The sequence below is a fragment of the Stenella coeruleoalba genome, assembly GCF_951394435.1.
Source record: "Stenella coeruleoalba genome assembly, chromosome: 16".
Taxonomy (NCBI): Eukaryota; Metazoa; Chordata; class Mammalia; order Artiodactyla; family Delphinidae; genus Stenella; species Stenella coeruleoalba.
Window position 1 is genome coordinate 42375339 of NC_137162.1, and position 20748 is coordinate 42396086.

A 20748-nucleotide genomic window follows, 5' to 3' on the forward strand; every position below is an offset into this window, starting at 1 on the left:
CAATTATCTATTAGGTCAACTAAGAATAAGTAAATTAAAAGATTTAATTTTACCTTCATTTATTCTATTTTTGTATCTCTTCCTTTTTTATGTAAATGTTCTGACCACATGACTTTTTTCTCCCTAAAGAAATTCTTTCAGTATTTCTAATGGGGCAGTTCTGCTGGTAATAAATACTCTGGGTTTTTTTGTTTTGTTTTGTTGTCAGAGTATTTCTTCTTCATTTTTGAAGGGTAATTTCAATGGGTACAGAATTGTAGGGTTTTTGCCCTTCAATGTTCTAATATATATTCCACTCTTCTCTCTTCTTGATTCCAAGGTTTCTGATGAGAAGTCTGATGTAATTCTTTTTATTTTTTTATTCCTCTATAGTAAGGTTTATTTTTACTTGTATTTGGTTTTCTGCAACTTGAATATCATATGACTAATTGTAATTTTTTAAAGTGTATTTACTGGTTGGTGTGCTCTAATATTACTGGATCTGTGGTTTTGTACAACTCAACAATTTTGGAAAATTCTCAACTTTTTAAATTTTCCTCCCCTATCTCCTTCTTCTATTTGGGTATTTCTACTATACATCCTTTACCATCCAAACTTGCACCATAGTTTTGGGGTATTATGTTCTGTTCTGTTTTTGTCTTGTTTTGATTTTAGATTCTTCTTCCTCAGTTTTAGTTTGGGAAGTTTCTATTGACATATCTTCTTGGTCACTGATTCTTTCCTCAGCCATTTCCCATCTAGTGAAGAGCCCATCAAAGGCATATTCCATTTCTGTTGCACTGGTTTTGATTTCCAGCCTTTCCTTTTGATTCTGTCATAGGGTTTCCATTTCTGTTTACTTTACGCAACCTTTTTTTCATGCTGTCTGCTTTTTCCATTAGAACCATATCTGAGTATGGGTCTGACGCTTGCTTTGTCTCTTCAGACTGATTTGTTTGTTTTTTTTGCTTTTTTCCAATGCTTTGAATACTTTTGTTGTTGCTCAAGCCAGGCATGATGTATTGAGTAATAGGAACTGAGGTAAATGGCCTATAGTGTGAGGTTTTATGTTAATCTGGCTAGGAGTTTTTCTTTGTTCACCTTTGCTGCAGTTACAATTGTCAGAGAGTTCAAAATTTTTATTGTTCTTGCTGTATTTGGGTTTTCCTAAGAACTCTTCCTTAAATAAAGTCTGTACCTTCCAGTTCTTTCAGCTGATATTTACTGTTTTTATAGTGATGTCCTGTTTTTGTGGTGGTAAAGTATGGTGGAGTGAAAACATTCTATAATCTTACAATTAAATATTTGTCATTTAGTTGTCTTTTGTCCAGGGGCTATGAAATTCACAAGGTTTTTTAGCTCTCCCCTTTCCTCTTAGGTGATAAAGGAAAGCTAGATGTTGTTAGAGTTGTGTCAATGTTCCTTCCCTTGGTAAGATAAGGTTTTAATAAAGTCTTACCTTTGGAGAATATGCCTTTCTTATGGAAAACACTCTAGAAATATTTGTAAATTGGTCATTTTCCCTTTCTCCTGCTGAAGTCCTGAAGGGATTTTTTTTTTGATTCCTCATCATGAGACTCTTGTGGAGCTCCTGGAGGTTAAACTCATGAAAGTGTGGGCACCCCATAATACTGTGGTCCCTAGGAATTTCTCACTCTCACTGTACTCTATGCCTGGCCTCTAGCAATTCCTCACAATTACTACTTATTTCTTTCGACCAGCTTATGGCTCCAATGGCTCCTGTTCCCAGCCTGATTCTCTATATATTCACCCAGCTCTCCAGATTTCAGAGAAGTTGTTCGCCCTGCAACATTTTTTTCTCTAAACGAAATATTTAGCATACATATACAATGCACATCTCCTCAATCATACATAAAATTATTGGATGGTTACTTATTTTTCTTGAGGCAGAGACACAATTATCAAAGGCTCTGTATAAATTGGCCTAACTATACCACCTTATCTCACACCACTATGCCTTACTTGCAATAATCTGGCAACTCAGATCTTTCATTTCATTCATGCCACGCTTCCATGACTCAGGGCTTTTCTAAGTGCTGGCTCCTCACCTTCCAGGAATGTTGTTTCTCTCTCATACACACATAAACACATACAATTAACTATATTTTCATACTGTTTTCAGTTCCAAGCTAAGAGCTTTGCACAGAGTAGGTATTCAATTTATATATAATGACTGAATGAAAGGCATTTACAGCATTCAACACCTGTAACAGCATAGAGATGTGAGGTGCTCAATTGCATAACTCATGTCTTTTTTCTTTTTGATCTTTGACATAGTTATCAGTATGCTGTTCTTAGTAGGTTTTAAAAATATATTTGTTGAATAAATTATTTTATTGTAAATTTATATATCAAATTTATACTGATTGCCTACTCTGAGCCAAGCATTAAACTAGATGTTTTATCTTCATTATCTCATTGAATATTCCTACAGTATAAACAGATATTAACTACAGAAAATAAAACTGGGTTCAAGAGGTTATATAAAGTGCCAAAGGTAACAGTGCTAGTAAAATAGTATTGAAACGCATGTCTAAAAACAATTTTAACTCTATCTTATTGAGTACTGATTGCCTTATATTATAGTGAGTCTTGTATATGTCAATATTCCCCACCACATGTGAAAACTGTCAGATTAGGAACTAAGTCTTACACACATTTGGATCTACACCTCCCCTCTAAGCAAGTGCAATTCAACAGTTTTATTCTCAAACATGTGGTATAAATGTTTCCACTTCTGTTATAATTTTTTCATTCTGGGATATTTATTGAGCCCCTAGTATGTGTCAGACACTTATCCAGCAGTAAGAATACAGTAATTACTAAAATAAATATGATCCCTACTCTCATGGAGTCTATAATCATTAGTGAGGGGCAAAAATCAAATTTTTATTAAAATAAGTATAGAAAACACATTTTTAGTATATAAAAAGAATGAAAAGACTATAAATAGAATTATAATTAAGAAAGAAAATAGCAATACCATTCTTCAGTGCATTGTTATTTCTAAATTGCAACTTATTTCATTTTCATGGATCTAATAAGATACTATCAGTAAAATGACTTAAACTATATACAGTTGTGCTGGTGGGTCTCTGAGATTGTTCTGAAATAAGCCAGTCAGCAATTGGATTGACAGTAAAATCCCATGGGACTTTGACAGTCACAGATACTGTGACTGAGACAGATACTGGATCTATATTTGCCTTTTCAAAAGTGAAGTTTGAGGTGGCTGAGACTCTGTGTATTTGCATTTTTGTAAACCCTACAACAAGAGGTAGAGACCAGAATGAATGATCACTTACTAACACAGCCAGAGACTCTTTATCCAGAACTCCAAGTGTCCAAGAGTAACCTAGAAAATAAAAGACAAAGACGAAACAGATTTACAGTCATTTGGGAAATTCTTTTATATTCTGATGTAAAGAGGTTTCACACAGAAGAGTAATTTGACCTCTCAAACTCATCTTAAAACAGCACATTTGGCACAAGTATGTATGAAACAGAGGAACCACTTCTCCCCAAAGTATAACAGGAAGTGAGGGCTTAAGTAGATCTTTTCTGGAGTTGTATATTCTGTATGAAATGCTTATAAAGATTTCAATTGTCTCAAACTTTAACAAGCTCAATTCAGCAGGAATCTAAATCCCTGTGAGATTAATAAGGGGCTGGAGAAGAGAAGTAGATGGGGTACAAAGAAGGTAGTGAACTAGCAGTAATAGCCTTAATGATTAACTGGGTTAGTGAATGAAGTAAAAGGAAATGCACATGTGGAAGCCATTCAACCATTTAAGATCTCTACAGTGAATTAAAATTCGGAAGAACATAATGAGCTAAGGTATATAAGGTGCTTTCATAATTTATTCTATTCATTTATTACATGGAATTTCTGTAACTTTATTACATGTCAACAACTATCATGAGCATTTCATGCAACTATTACATAGTTATTATATAATTTCTGGTAGCTATTATCATTTATCCTCTGGGAATGAATCTATCCATAATATTAAGAGAATGTATCCATCCATTCAGCTATTCTGCTGTTCACAATTCTACTTAGTGTACAGGTATTTACATGGGTCCAGTCACATAAATAAGCATCCTCAGAAACAGAATGCAGAGGATAGCACTTGCCCTCTCTCTCTTACTGTTTCTCTCTACTTCCCTTCTCTTCTTCTCTCATATTCATTTTGCTAAGTTGTAAGATAACCTTTTTGGTAGTTGCTTTAGAAGGATGCATGGGAAATTAATATTCTGAGCATATAATGATTCCCTGGCGATTTCCCATCTCATTTTGAAAAGTGCTTTAACTACATAAGATTAAGAAAGCATTATTCAACAAATTATTACCTTAGGTCATCCATTAGTTCATTTACTCATTTATTTAGTCTTTCATTCAACAATCATTTATTATCTACCAAATTCCAAGAACTCTACCAGGTAGAAGGACATCATTTCTTTCCCTAATTCTATGAGTAGTGATCAGTCACTCATAAAATAGTTTAAATATGTTTCCCAAACATTCTTAATAACATCCTTAGTAGTAACTAAACTGGAGAATTATATTAGTTTTCATCTTAAAATTCATCCTAGAATATTGGTATTTGGGAGGTAATTCAGAGAGGAAGAGACTAATATAATTTAATTTGGGGAAAATCATATTTGTGTCAATAAAACCAGACCAATTATTGATTATTTACCTAATCACATTAAATTCTAACTCAGGATTTTCTATATTTCTGTGAATTATTCTTCTTCATGTCACACTAAATCTTTCCTGTATTATGATTTCAAATAATATATGGTATAATAGGGGTCATACATTTTCATGGAAAGAGAAATGAACTTAGTTTCAATATCAGGTCCTGTTGCAAATCAACTTCCCTCCATTACCTCAGCTTTCTAGCTGGTTAAACTAAGGAGAAAGGTCGATGATAGTTCTTATAGTTCTTTCCAGAACTAAACTTCCATAACTTTAAGAATATTTAACTTAAATAGTGTTCAGGCATTGAAAATTCATTTGTTCCCCAATCTGTATATCATTATAGATTCATAGGGAGTTTCAGAAAACTTAATTAGTCACTGAAATAAAAGCAATTATAGTTGAAATGTGTAATCATTGAAGCTTCTAAGATTCATTTGCAGCAAACTGAAATACTCATCCCTTTCTTTAATCAACAAACTTAGCTAATAGGCTCTAATGCCACATGCAAATGTAAAGAAAAGAATACATATTTCAATTAATACTTTGATAAATACTAGATCAACACTCAACAATTGAATGCTCAAAGGAAGCATGGACTTAGAAGCTGGAGAATAAGAGAAATTTCCTGGATAATGGGGATACTACTTCAGAAGCCCTTTAAATACTGCATTGAAGTATGTTTTTCACATGCTTTTTAATTATGTGGTATCCTGGTTTTCTGGAACCAGACTAAATGATTATATTTTGCATGTGTAAAATATCTGTACAGATGTTAAAGTGCTTTTCTTCACATAATCTTAATTTGCTTTTCATGATTCGCTTTTCATGTGAAAAATCATAGTAAGCCACAGCTCTTCAGCAATTAAAATGCCTTGGTTATTATACATGCTTATTTCATATTATAGTCACAAAACTTATAGTAAGGGCAACAATATCATAGTCATTTCTCTGATGAGGAAACTGAGATGTTGAAGAGTTAAATTCCTTGTTCAAAGTGATGCAATTAGTAGGAGGTAGAGCCAAGAATCAAACCCCCTTCTGTCATGTGCTTAACAATCATGTTACATTGCAGGAAGGCAGTCATTTGTAAGAAATAATACAGGTCAATATGAGTTGTAATTCATATTGCCACAGAATTTTAAAACATTATTTACAGTTGAGGCAGTAGAGACTCAGAAGTCTGAGGATCACATAAAACATTTCTGTTGGGGCTAGGATTGGTTCTTGTACCTTTTGATTATAAACTCATTGCTATTTCTAGTGTACCATATTTGTCTTCATTATATCCCACAAAAAAAGGTAGGGCTCTAAGACCTCACCTAAATAGTCTACCAATATTCTCCATCCCTTCTGCCTAACATACTGGCTTGTGCTCTTCACAAGCTAGATACTTCCCTCTCAAAACTACTCTCAAGTGGGCCCACCTACCTCTGTTCCATTAACCAAACCAGCTCCCAAGCGAAGTTCTGTTGGAGACTAGAGTTTCTACGTTACAATAAATAAGTTCCCTCAGATTCATACTCTGCAAACATATCTATTTTAATTAAAATGTTTATCTTTCCATCCTTGCACTTAGAATAGAGTGATTGGCGTATCACATTGGTCCATTGAGAAAGCTTCTGTAAGACCTTTTGTGATATAAACTTGGAAATCACAATTGCTTAACTGAGAGCTCAGGCTTTCACAGCTGAGTTAAACCTGTAAGTACTTGCAGTTTCAGAAGCCAAATTTTCCATCCAAAGATCACTTCTGTGAGAACTGTTTTTTTTACTGCTGAATCATCAATCACCGGTGCTTACTTACAACAGTGCTTGCCACAGAGCAGGTGCATAATAAATATTTGTTGAATGAATGAACAAATGATGTATTTTAAACAGCCCTCACTTCCATCATCCCTTTCTTCACTTTCAATAAAAGTAGTATAAACCCCGGGCTTCTCTGGTGGCACAGTGGTTGAGAGTCCGCCTGCCGATGCAGGAGACACGGGTTCGTGCCCCGTTCCGGGAAGATCCCACATGCCGCGGAGCGGCTGGGCCCGTGAGCCATGGCCGCTGAGCCTGCGCGTCCGGAGCCTGTGCTCTGCAACGCGAGAGGCCACAACAGTGAGAGGCCCGTGTACCGCAAAAAAAAAAAAAAAAAAAAGTAGTATAAACCCCAAAATGGGGAACACTACCTGTCCTATGGAAGCTTCTGTTACAGGTCTTTATATATAAACCTAAGTTTCTTAAACTATCCTCAATAACAGATGAATAATGAAGTATCCATTTCCTGAAATAATCACAGCAGGGTCAGCACCACCTTGTGTTAGCTTTTCAGTTTTGGAGGTATATACACAGTTGTTGATGACACAAAAGTAATCTGCTTGCTTGAGTCAGCAGATTACTATAGTTTCAAGAGGCTCTTCTCTAAGATTTCTGTACTGAAGAACTATGAAAACTGGGTGAATAATGGGTTTTGCTGATTACTACTTTGATTTTGCTGTGATTTTAAGATAAAGATTATTTTCTATAAAATGCTAGTAGATTCGATTCCTAGATTAGTTTTAGATAGTCCTGGAGAAAATAACTATTAGGGTAACCCAGAACATTGGAAATGGATTCACAGAAGCAGAGGTGTGATTTAATTGGCTTAATTTTTACATTTCTATTGTGAATTTCTTCTCTAAGTTCTAAGCAATTCTGGCCTTTTATATGAGACATAAACAAAGCATATTCACCAGAAGAAGCATATTTCTTAAGGCAACATTAGCTGCTTCAACATACTAACCCCCAGATGTCTCAAAATAGAGAATTTTATGTTTTGATCATATGAAGTCCAAATACAGCGATTGTTCCTGCTCCGTTTTTTAAGTGGTCCTAAGTGAGGAATCAGAGACACAGATTTATTTTAACTTAAAGCTTCCACAGTGGCCATGTTCATCAATATTAAGTGAGGAAAAGACCATGAGAAATTAGGTACAGGATGTTTTAATGAGCCCAGTCTCCCAGTTTGGATGAGGTGCCACTACTTCTCCTAACATCCCATTGGCCAGAAGTTGGAAACATGGCCACAGCTAACTAACGTGAAAGAAAGCTGAAAAATGTAGTACTGCTGTATTTCCAGGAGGAAAAATAAATTACCTTGTAAAAGAGTTAGGCAATATAGTCTAAATACATAAATGATATTTCCTAATACTTGATTCTGATACTCTGTACTTTTTGCATAATCTTGCTTGCTTTCTTAACTTCCAAACTTCTCTCCTTACCTCCCTTCTCCGTTGGCTCTCTTCTTTTATTCCTTTATTCATTGAGATAATTAACAAATATCTTGTGACCAAACTTCTACCAAATGAGTGGAAGCCCCACAATTTCTATGTAGGAAGGATAGGGGGAATTGATTTTGTTGGAAGAGAGACCTAGTAATTTTCTAGAAGTCTCAAATATTTTATTTACTCAATTATGTTTGTTAGATTATACCTTTATTTGAAGTAAACTGGAGGAATTGGAGGGACATGATGACAGTTTTGGAGGTTAAAAATTGTGCTATTTTTCCTCCAGTTTCCCAGTAAGACATGCTGTAGGGATGAGTAGCTTCCATGCCATTTTAGCTGCATACTAGTTTTCACAGTCTCTATCTATAGAAAGGCTTTCTTTATTTTGGAATCATTGAGCTCTATTGCTCTTTCCTACCATCAGCATTTGACACATATTTAAAATCTAGAACATGAAATGTGAAAAAAATTGACCTGTTTATTGCTTCTATGTCCTTATCACATGCAGCAAAACATGCACGTTTTAATTCAAGGAAGATGCCAGGTATTTGTTAAGTTTTGAAGAAGTATTTATTTCAATAAGGCTTGAATAAAAGGAGAACATTCTATCTTTATTTTCAGTGTGCTCATAAAAAGGTAAATACCCAGCTGGCTATGATTTTGAATGTCATTGAGAGACATCTGGCAAATATATATATATATTACTAATTATGATGATAGTCTAAAAATTGTAAAACACGTTTAATAATTGTATACATATCACATGTCCCACAAATAAAACATATCATTTCTACCTGGTAGGCACCAGTGACTTTAAAATAATGGTACTTTTTTTTTGTTTTGCGGTACGCGGGCCTCTCACTGCTGTGGCCTCTCCCGTTGCGGAGCACAGGCTCCAGACGCGCAGGCTCAGCAGCCATGGCTCATGGGCCGAGCCGCTCCACGGCATGCAGGATCCTCCCAGACCGGGGCACGAACCCGTGTCCCCTGCATCGGCAGGTGGACTCTCAACCACTGCGCCACCAGGGAAGCCCCTAAAATTATGGTACTTTTAAGTTACTGATGACAAAGGGTTATAGTTCCATATAGAAGAATAATTATTTCCCTGAATAACAGATCATATATGAGCTTTTCTTCTTTTGGATAGTTGAGAAACTACTATCTAAAGACTGACTGACTGATATTATTTCATGACACTATTTTTGACACTAGGGCTAATACAAAGGAGTATATAAAATCATTGATTTCCTCAAATATCTGTAATATAGTTACAAAAATATGCCATTACACCAAAACAGACACACATACAGAGTTAAACTAATACAGTATTCTAAGAGCTTAATTCATGAAATAGGCTGTCTGAACAATGGGGATCCATCAGTGGACTTGTTTGAAATAATTGGAAAAGTCTTCAGACGAAAAAAAAAATCTTTTATTAGTCTTAAAGGATAACTAGCATATTAGAGTTCTCTAGAAAAACAGAACTGATACGATTTATATACAGGGAGAGGTTTATTACAAGGAATTGGCTCATGCAATTACAGAGGCTGAGAAGTCCCATGATCTGCTATCTGCAGGCTGGAATCCCAGAAAAGTCAATGCGGTAATTCTGACTGACTGAGCCCAAAGGACTTAAAATCAGTATCACCATGGTAGGGAGAAGACTGACATCTCACCTCAAGTAATCAGGCAAGAAGGGACAAATTCCTCCCTCCTCTGCTTTTGTTCTACTCAGGCCCGCAATGGATTAAATGCTACCCACCCTCCTTGAGGAGAGCCATCTATTTTACTGAAGCCACAGATTCAAATGTTAATCTTACCCGGAAACACTTTCACAGACACACTCAGAAACAGTGTTTAATCTGGGCATCCCATGGTCAGTCAAGTTAACACATAAAATTAACCATCACTAGTGATTTGTTTATCAGAGTGAAGAGAGGATGGTATCTTAGATGAGAGGTAAAATTTGAGTAAAAAGGCAGCTCTGTGAAGGCTTTAAGTAAGTTTGGAGGATGCATTGTTCTAGATTGTTTTGGTTACAAAGGGCAAACAACAAACTTTAACGTAAGTAGAGAAGTACTTCACATAATTAAGAATTCTGAGGCACTGCTGAATCCAGGGACTGAAATGAGGTCAGGGGTCTGTCTGTATTTCCATTTCTGGGCTCTGATTCTTTACGTATACTGATTTAATTCTCAGATGGACTATTTCTAAACAGCAGAAAATATGGCTGCTGTCAGTCCCAGGTCTAGATTTCCCTTACAGATTCCCTCCAATACAGTCATCTCTCAGTATCGGTGGGGGATTGCTTCCAGAACCGCCCCAGGTACCAAAATCCACAGATACTCAAGTTTCTTATATAAAATGGTGCAGTACAGTTGGTCTACCCTGTCCGTGGATACCAAGGGCCCACTGTATATAACAACTTTCAAAAGACCGAGCTACTCTTCTTGAAAGCACATGTACTAATCATCTGCTGCTACATAACAAATTACTCCAAAGTTTGATGGCATAAAACAGCAAACAATTATTTTCTCACAGTTTCTATGGACTAGGAATCTGGGAGCACACATTAGGCTCCTCTTGTTCAGGTCTCTCATAAGGCTGCAGTATAGGAGTCAACAGGGCCTGAAGTCATCTCAAGGCTTGGGTTGTGGAGGATGTACTTCCAAGTTCACTCACATAGTTTTCAGCAGACTACTGGCCCTTGTTAACTTACAGTCTTGGTCTCAGACTTGCCCATGGGTCTCTCCACAGGATTATGTACAACATGATAGCTTGCTTCCTCCCAAGGGAGGGTGGGGATAGGGGGAAGAGAAAGGGGGGGGGAGAGAGAGAGAGAGAGGGACACCAAGACAGAAATAATAATCCTCTTGTTACTTGATTTTGGAAGTGACATACCATGACCTCTACCCTATTCTAGTCATTAGAAGCAAGTCAGTGTCAGTAAGTCCGGGCAGAGGATGATACAGGATCTGGATACTGGGAGGTGGGGATCATTGGTGGTCATCTTTGAGACTGCTTAACACAATCACTGAAATAGTCACTGTGACCTAAGAGATAAAATAGTCTGGCATGGACCAGACTATGAGTTCATCCTTCATGCCTTGAGTGGGGAGAGACCTACATGAATCACATGGAATAGGCTCTTCACCAAAAAGAGGGTTACTTTTATCAATAGAGGGAAAGGATTCCTGCAGAGACAAAAGCAACTAATATTCAATTCGCAGGACACTGAATTGATGGACTATCTTGCTGGGGGGAAGTGTTTGTCTCTGAGAAGCCTGGGCAATTACAGAAAAAATTTGTGTTGCATGATCTTAGTATTTTTACTTTATCTCTTAAGTAATCACATTGTATTTGTGTGGCTCCTGTGTTTGAAGAACAGTGATGCTACAAAAACTGTGTAACGGAAGATTGATCTGGCGGTGGAAGCAGAATAGATTGCAACAGATATCAAATGAAGGCAATTGAGTTACGGGGCTACTGCAGGGATATGTGTGAGAAAATAAGTGCCTGACAAGACTTGTTGACTGTGAAATAAAACTTTAGAGACATACCTAAGAAAATGTGAAGTAAGAATTGATATAACTTGTTAAAGATTTGATGAAAGATTTGGAGAGGTAAAATATATTAGAAGACGGACTCCAAGGAAAATGGTCTATCAGAACCAAGTGTTCTCTACTGAAGCAGAGAGGATTTAACATTTTTTTTCCTCATTATTTCTCTCCTGAGCCTGAATATTCACAATGTAAGAAAGCTCTGTATTTTCATAAACTTATTCTATTTTCATTTATACTTTCAGTGTATTATTCTAATATATGCAGCTTTCCCTCCATATTCAGGGCTAAACTAGCTTCTGCTCTTTATATGCAAATATTTTGTGCCTAGGAATCTTTAAGTATTACATCAGACTTAGGTATAAAAGGAATGGAAAGTCAGGAAATTTGAGTGATTTTTAAAAAATGTTAAGACATTGGGGAGGCAATATCTCAACGCTTGATTTTTTGTTATGTGGATTATGTTGACAAAAGAGTGAAATCTGGAGAATATTGAACTAATAAATTATTTAACTGATACAAAAAATATTTACAGAATACCTACTCTGTGCCAAGCTCTGTGCTAGGTGCTGGGGATAAAACTGTGAGCAAAAACCTCTGTCATTTTGGAACTTCCAGTCTGGTGCTGTGGGGAGGATAAGTTTTACATGTAACAAATAACAACCAAAATAAATATAAAATTATAACACTGATAATTGTGACAAGAGCTAGGTTTATGAGACTTGACATTGAAATCAAGAAAGTTTCTTTGAGAAGTGATACATTTCTAAAACCTGAAAGATTTTAAAGCATTAAGTAGGCTAAGAAAGAGGGGTATTGCAATCTGACAACAGAAATAATGCATGTAAAGTTTCTACATCTGGAGAAAGCATGGCATGGTAGAAAAACTGAAAGATGACCAGTAGAGCAGAAGTACAAAGAGTGAGTAAGAGTGTGATGCAAGATGAAGGAGCAAGTAAAGGACAAAAATGGCTGAACATTACAGTTCATATTAAGGATTTTAGTCTTTAATGAAAAACGTACAGTAATGAGAAATATTGAAGTAGTTCAGGGTGTGATATCCTGAAATAGCTGCTGGCTGAGGACTAAAGAATGGGAAGGGGGAAGACAAATACAAATACTTCTATTTCCCAAAAGTGGAAGACAGCTGAACTAATGAAGTCTCTGGCTACAAACACTACATACCATACTTTGCATAACATATATCTACAGCAATGACAAGAATGCAATACATATCTACATTTGTTAAATAAAAGGGAAGTGTTCAGTTTCCATTAATGAAGTGAGCTCTGAAAGAGTACCTTCAGAAAAGACACTGAATTTGCTCCTGGGGTTAGATCCAGAGTTCTTGGTTGGTTCCACTCAAAATGAGGGCTTTTATATTAACAGATATGCTAGGTAAAGAAAGGAGGACAAAAAAAGGATATTATGTATGAACTTACCCCCTATAAGACCCAATACCATCAATGTAAAAGGACAGAAAATTCACCTATTTGCCCAGAAAGATGACAAACATCTATTCTGAAGACTCCAGGTTAAATGAAAGGAGGCTAAAAGCCCAGAAGACTCAAAATTAAGGGCTTGCACTTAGAGTGGATTTAGGCATCACTTTTTACATTATTCTTTTTTTTTTTTTGCTGTACGCGGGCCTCTCACTGCCGTGGCCTCTCCCGTTGCGGAGCACAGGCTCCAGACGCGCAGGCTCAGCGGCCACGGCCCACGGGCCCAGCCGCTCCGTGGGATCCTCCCGGACCGGGACACAAACCCGCGTCCCCTGCATCGGCAGGCGGACTCCCAACCACTGCGCCACCAGGGAAGCCCTTTACATTACTCTTGAGGTTCTGGAATAGGCAAACTCAGAAAATAATTTTAAAATTATCTGGACTGGTGATATCCCAGTGCACTTGACAAAGCAAAAGAAAACTTCACTGGTATGGAAAAAACTCACTAACAGGCCCTACGTTCATGACAGTCATACAGGAAAAATGAAGTCCTTCTACAGATAGGTTCAGAATAAAAAGCAAATTAAGAAACAAAGGAGGATGCTATCTAATATAAGCAAGAAGTCAGCTTTGCAAAAACTATTTAGTAGCACCTGCCATCAGGTCTTCACTGATGTTGCTGGCTTACTCCACTGCTAATGCAACTGATGTTTCTGATAGCCTACAATGTCAACATCTCATGAAAACTTTTGATAATGAGAAACTTTAGATATAACATCTTGCCCTATGACTTGGACATATTTTTAAAGTTCCTGACTCACAGGAAAATCTGAAATAAACACAGTTCTACACTTGTAAATATGCTACTCCACTGATCCTGATTAATTGTCTTTGAAATAAACTTGGCAACTTTTGTTCTTTTTCCTCCAAAAACATCTTTCTCAGGAAATTCTTTGACCCTTCAGTTAAACAGATTCCTATTAGGCCTGTTTTACTAGTGCACCAGACATATCTGGACATACTGACATTCTGATGTACAAACAGGTTAGACCCACATTGTGCTCCTGCTGCAAAATAATACACTTTCCACTGTATGGGGTTATTATTGGGTTCAAATGGGTGAAATGTATGAAAGACTATCAATCATGTATACTATGTGGAATTATTTAATTTGTCCATTTTATTTTAGTGCTTTACAAAGCTAATCCATCTTTCTAATACCAGAAAGGACAGGGGTACCATTGAGGGCAGGGAGCTACTCAGCTTATAAACTACTGGCCAATATTGAAAGAGAGATTCAAGATTTCAAACTTCAATTACTTACTCTAATAGTTATCAAATAGCTGGAGACTCTCCATTTAACCGATGATAAATATGCTCAAAAAAGTGCTTTATACTTAGCTATCCTCTCATAAATCAGGAATAAAATGGATATGGGTATTATGACAGTCATCTATTTGGGCTACAGGGGTGCCAAAACTACCAAACAATTCTGTACAAAATACTTTCAACTGAGTAATTTTGAGTTGTCCATATTTCAGAAGTTTTTCTGTAAGCTATGTGTCAATACCTGAATGGACTATGGTTGCATTCACTGCTTCCATTTACTGTGTAATAATTTGGATGGCAATGGATAGACTGGTTTGAGGCTTCTACTTCTTTGGCAGTGCAGTATGCATGACTGCTTTCTTGAATGGCAATCACAAACTTCAAAAAGGGCAATACAAAACCAGCTTTCCGATTTCAAAAACTGAGGTCAGTTTGACATTTAAAGACCACGTGCTTGGACTTCCCTGGTGGTGAAGTGGTTAAGAATCCACCTGCCAATGCAGGGGACACAGTTTCAAGCCCTGGTCCGGGAAGATCCCACATGCCGCGGAGCAAATAAGCCCGTGCACCACAACTACTGAGCCTGCGCTCTAGAGCCCACAAGGCACAACTGCTGAGCCCATGTGCCACAACTACTGAAGCCCATGTGCACAGAGCACGTGCTCCGCAACAAAGAGAAGCCCGCGCACCACAACAATGAGTAGCCCCCACTCACCAACTAGAGAACTAGAGAAGCCGCAATGAGAAGCCCGCACACCACAACAAAGAGTAGCCCCCACTCACCAACTAGAGAACTAGAGAAAGCCCACGCGCAGCAACGAAGACCCAATGCAGCCAAAAATGAATAAAATAATTTAAAATATAAATAAATAAAGACAGTGGACTTGTTGATGGTGTGTCTGCATACCTTTGCATGATTTTAAATGCTAAATAAGTTTTTAAGCAAACAAAAGTCGAGCAAAAATAATATTTTCTGCTTGACTGAAGAGGATGATGATGGTTTATACTTTCATTATTCTAGAAATTAAAGATTTGCTTAATTAAGATGAGATGGTAGGGAAAAAAACAAAATAACATTTAAAAAAATCTCAGCACTATGAAAGTACAGGAAACTTGAGGTCATTTTGTGTTTCATTTCCACTGAATGTACTCAGTTCTGGAAACCATCTCTGTATTATTGTATCTTTAAAACTGGGGGCTTTAAAAATAAGCATTTAAACAAGACCTCTCTCCCTCAGTCATTCCTCTACTCACCTCTGTCTCTACCTAGCTACCCTCATTTATGTTAAATGTTTTGCTGGTATGACACATACTACCCCCATAGATGGTTTCTCAGTACTAATACTTCTGATTGTTCCAGTTATTTCCTTCTTTTAATTATATAAAATAAAGGCTCACACTATTATGAAACAACCCCACAAGATTTTAATCAGTTTGTAGTGTCACCAAGAAAAGAATGAAATTAAGATAACAAGCAGTCTATAACTGAACTAAGGAAGTCCCATTTGATCACCATCAATTACTTCCTAATCATTTCTCTCCTTTCTACTCATGCTACCCAGAGGAGATGAGATCTTTGCAGAGGAAGGGGGATAAACAATGTTTATCTGAAATCCTGCTATGTTATTTACCATAAGTTTAATTGTTTTGGTATTTTTTTGTCTTTAATAAGCTAAAGTAGCAGTGCAAAAAGTATGAGCTAAAAATCCTACCTATACAAGTAAGAAAGAACATAATTTTAGGGAGACAGGGAGTTATTCTTACAAACTGAGCTGACCTGCTGACTTGCATTACAAAGCAGCTATATTAAATTGCACTTCCCTAATGTTTGCACTGAATTACAACTACAAATATTTGGGTTCCAGTTCTACACATTACAAATTAGCTTGGGTTAAGTCACTTAATCACTCTAGCAACTGACATAATGTACACATTTAATCTGCAAATAGGAGGTTGCAGTGAATGAGTTCTAAAGTTCTTCATAGCTCAGTAAAATAATATTTCAAGATTTAAAAAAGCAAATATTCTAATACAACTGGTATTAAAACCAATCTCTCTCAAGTTTGAGAGTCCACTTTATTTTCAGAAAGTCAGATGACCATAATAATATAACTTCTTTGATGTGCATTACAGAAATACGATTGGGATTGACCCCAAGCCTCTGCCCAACTGCTGTTGTCAAATAGTGGCTTGTTCTGTCAGGTGGGCAGGAGTTGTTCCAGGGGAAAGAGTCAGATGTTACCCCTACATTCCATATTCTTCTGGCTCCATGTTTCCTGATCAGGAGTATACAATTGGAACAAATGAATTGGGACATTCTTGGAATCTCTGCCACTGTCTTGGAAGTGCCATCCATCCATAAGACAGAATTATCCTTACTGATACTAAGTAAAATATGTATTAGCAAGTAGGGCCAAACAGAACACACACACACACACATATATGCATACATATATATATATATATATATATATATATATATATATATATATATAATGCAAACAAAAATATATATGTAGATAGGGCCAAACAGCAGTGTTCCTAGACAGATGTGAATTTGTAATTAGATCCCCAAACTCTAGGCCAGCTAGCTATGACTCTGGTCATTTCATTATCTTTGTAATTAAGGTACCCTGCATTATGAATATTGGTTCCCATTGTCACCAGATGATAGGTCTTTATCTGTTTGGAGATGTACAAACTTTTTTTTTTTTTTTTGCAGTACGCGGGCCTCTCACTGTTGTGGCCTCTCCCGTTGCGGAGCACAGGCTCCGGGCGCGCAGGCTCAGCGGCCATGGCTCACGGGCCCAGCCGCTCCGCGGCATGTGGGATCCTCCCGGACCGGGTCAAGAACCCGTGTCCCCTGCACCGGCAGGCGGACTCCCAACCACCGCGCCACCAGGGAAGCCCGGAGATGTACAAACTTTTTTTCAAGGAACATAAGTTTGATTTAAATCTTGCCAAGGATGACAAGATTTAGTGTGCTATAACAAAACCGTTATTTATTTAACCAAAATTTTTTTTAAATGCAGCCTACTGAAACATGCAATGTTTTGTAGAATCAGAATGCTTTGTTTCATTAAGGAGTTCTGCATAGGATTCTTTCTCTGGTTTTCGCTTCCCTTTTACTGCCTCTAGTCTTGGCTCAAGCACACCTGCAGCTCTCCAAGCAACAACAATTTGGAGCTTACATGAGAATTACCTATCACTAGCTACACAGGGTAATTCATTTTTGTAAGAAGCAGTATCAAAAAGCTTTCAGATAAGTATCGGTCAAGGCATGGTCTGGTATACCATGTACCTCAAAATTACCTGAGAAGCTTCTTATAATTTTGATTTCCTGTAACTGCTGATACAAAAACTATGGGCAGAGGCAAGAAAATGTTTATTCTAAACATGTTACCCACTATCTCTATTGCAAGTGAAGTTGATAACAACTACTCATTATAGGAGAAAAATTCTGATTTAAACTTTTTTCTGTGTGTAGATTGTTCATACTGTGATTTTTACCTACTGAATTTCAATTTTGAACACTAGAAAATTCCCTACCCTGATCTCTGTACTATGTTATAATTTTCACTTATTTTCTAGGGTACAGACATTTTAATGTTTCAGGTCAAAAAATAATTATCAAAGTGATTTTTGTTTTTGTTTTTGTTTTTGCGGTACGCGGGCCTCTCACTGTTGTGGCCTCTCCTGTTGCAGAGCACAGGCTCCGGACGCACAGGCCCAGCGGCCATGGCTCACGGGCCCAGCCGCTCCGCGGCACGTGGGATCTTCCCAGACCAGGGCACAAACCCGTGTCCCCTGCATCGGCAGGCGGACTCTCAACCACTGCGCCACCAGGGAAGCCCTCAAAGTGATTTTTAAACAACTGCATTTATTCTGTAAGAAATTGTGTTAAATTAAAAATTACAAAATATTGTTAGAAATAATGTCCTTGGTTAAATATATATATATATATATATATATATATATATACAAGTAAAATCTAAAAGAAATGAGTACAACTCTATAATGTTAAATGAGAATTAGAAATAGCAGTATGAACTCATTTTTATTTAGTTTTAAATGCATGTTTCATAATTTTGAGTACCAAAAAGAAAAGATTACTGGGAAGCAATTGCCAGTAATGATATGTACTCTAATCATGTATATATTTTTGTCGTTAAGTTTCCTTTTTAAATGAAAGAACTAGAGCTCCTTGGAAAAAATGGTTGAATTAAGGTCTGAGGCAGGAAACATAAGATGGGCATTAGCAGAACATTATTTTTCGTGACAGAAAACAAAGAAACAAAGAAACAAAAAAAACGAAAGACTAATGGTTGTAACAAAAAGGCATGCTGCACATCTGAAAAGGATCCCACAGGGCAGGGCAAAGATGTGATAATTTCAGCAACAAACAAAAAACAAAGTATGCAACTGATTGAGACATATAGATTATCTGAAAGTCCATGATTTCACAATGATTTTCAAAAAAAAAAAAAAAATTGTCACTATTGAAAATAGCTACTTCATCAAATACTGACTCTGAAAATTGAGAAATTAAAGGAAAAGAATTAAGCCTTTACTTTGATTTGCCTGATCCAACTATCTGTAAGGACAACTAGAAGGCCATGATTGAGTAAATAGGCTTTACTACATTATAATTCTGATTTTTAAAATGTAGGTAAATAATTATATCAGTAAATTGCCTTTTTATACTCCCTAAAGATGTAATAATTATCAACAGATGCTAGAACAGGTACTTGAAAACTTGTTTGGGGACTGTACACTCACAAGATATCAAAGCATTGCTATCCTAATTATCTGCTCATTGTAAGGAGAAAACGATAAATTTACACTGGAGGAATCAGGCTGTCACCATCTGAACCAGATGATCAGTCACTCAAGGTGGAATTTCCAGCATCCTGTGCTGCATGACCTAAGGTAAAATTAAATAGATACAGCTACCTATTTTTATGGTCTTGCAAAAATGGTAAACAAAATTTCCTGAAGCCTTTGCATCTATTTTTAAATTCACAAGAAATATAAGAACAAGTTAAATCATACCACAAAGAAGCAATCAGATTTCTAGGATTCTGAACATTGTAAAGGAAAACGGATGTCCTCTCTCCAAGCCAATGTCTTAAATTAAGAAATATTCACAAATGGTAATTCTCTTAAAACAAACCTGTTTTGATATTGATTCAATCATCCAATGATAAAAATACTATTTTGCTTTAGCTATCAAAGAAATTTAAATATGGATTGGGTACTAGATGAATTCAGAGACTTCTAAATTCTGTTATATTAAATAACTGTTTCTTTTAAGAGATGTACACTATCATTTCATGATTGCATACTTGATTCAAATACTTCAGTAAATGAAAAGTAAAAGAAGTAAATATGGCAAATGTTGAAATTTGTTAAATCTTGATGATAGGTTGTTAGATTGACTAAAATAATCTCCATTATTATATATATAACGGAGATGATATGCATGAAATTTTATATATAAAATAATCTGTTTATAGAAATTATATATGAATTATGTTTTGCATTTTATAGATCTGTTATATACATTTATATATGAATTTCATACATATATGTTCTTATATAAATATATATATATATATATATATACACACACACACATATGAATTTTTCACAATTTTTTTTTTTTAGCTGTGCCATGTGGCTTGTGGGATCTTAGTTCCCTGACCAGGGATTGAACCTGGGCTCTGGCAGTGAAAGCACAGAGTCCTAACCACTGGACAGCCAGGGAATTCCCCACAAAAATACTTTAAAAGATCTAATTTTAAGGCATCTGTAGTATTCTCTACTACATTTTGGATAACTTTGACCTATTAATGACTACCTAACTTGTAAACCCAGCATTCTTGGTCTGTGATCCAGGTTTCATTCATTTCTCTGCACTTTTATGGTCTGCCCAATCAGTTATCTTAACCCCATACATACTGTACTCTATATAATTCACAATAAATTAATAGCACCAGGTAAAATTTGTCAAGATATGCTCCCCACTGATGCAGGTATAACTAGTCTCGTAGTCTGTTTGGGCTGCTATAACAAAATACTATAGACCGGCTAGTTTATAAACAACAGAAATTTATTTCTCACAGTTCTGGAGAACAGAAATCCAAGATCAAGGCACCAGCATGGTTGAATTCTGGTGAGGGCCCTCTTCCTGGTTTATAGCCAGTGCCTTCTCCCTGCACCCTCACATGGTGGAAGGAGTAAGAAAGCTCTGTGGGGCCTCTTTTATAGAGGAATTAATCACCTTCCTGCAGGCTCATCACCTAAGCACCTCTCAAAGACCTCACCTCTTAATACCATCATACAGGGTGTTAGGTTTTCAACATATGAATTTTGGGGAGTAGGGGAACAAACATTTAGACCATAGCGACTGGTGAAAAAACAATAAAAAATAACATTTTAAAGTCTTATGAAATGGTC

The 20748-nt window shown here is 36.5% G+C and overlaps 1 protein-coding gene across 4 annotated transcripts in view; it reads right to left on the reverse strand.

The window, feature by feature from the left end:
- LOC307175180 (uncharacterized protein) overlaps window positions 1-20748 on the reverse strand; it is a 310674-nt gene that overhangs the window by 87233 nt on the left and 202693 nt on the right. For all 4 annotated transcript variants that reach the window (XM_079900046.1, XM_079900045.1, XM_079900047.1 and 1 more), the window contains one exon: window positions 3306-3355. The gene's annotated coding sequence lies outside the window, so the exon portion shown is untranslated. The remainder of the gene's footprint in view (window positions 1-3305; window positions 3356-20748) is intronic.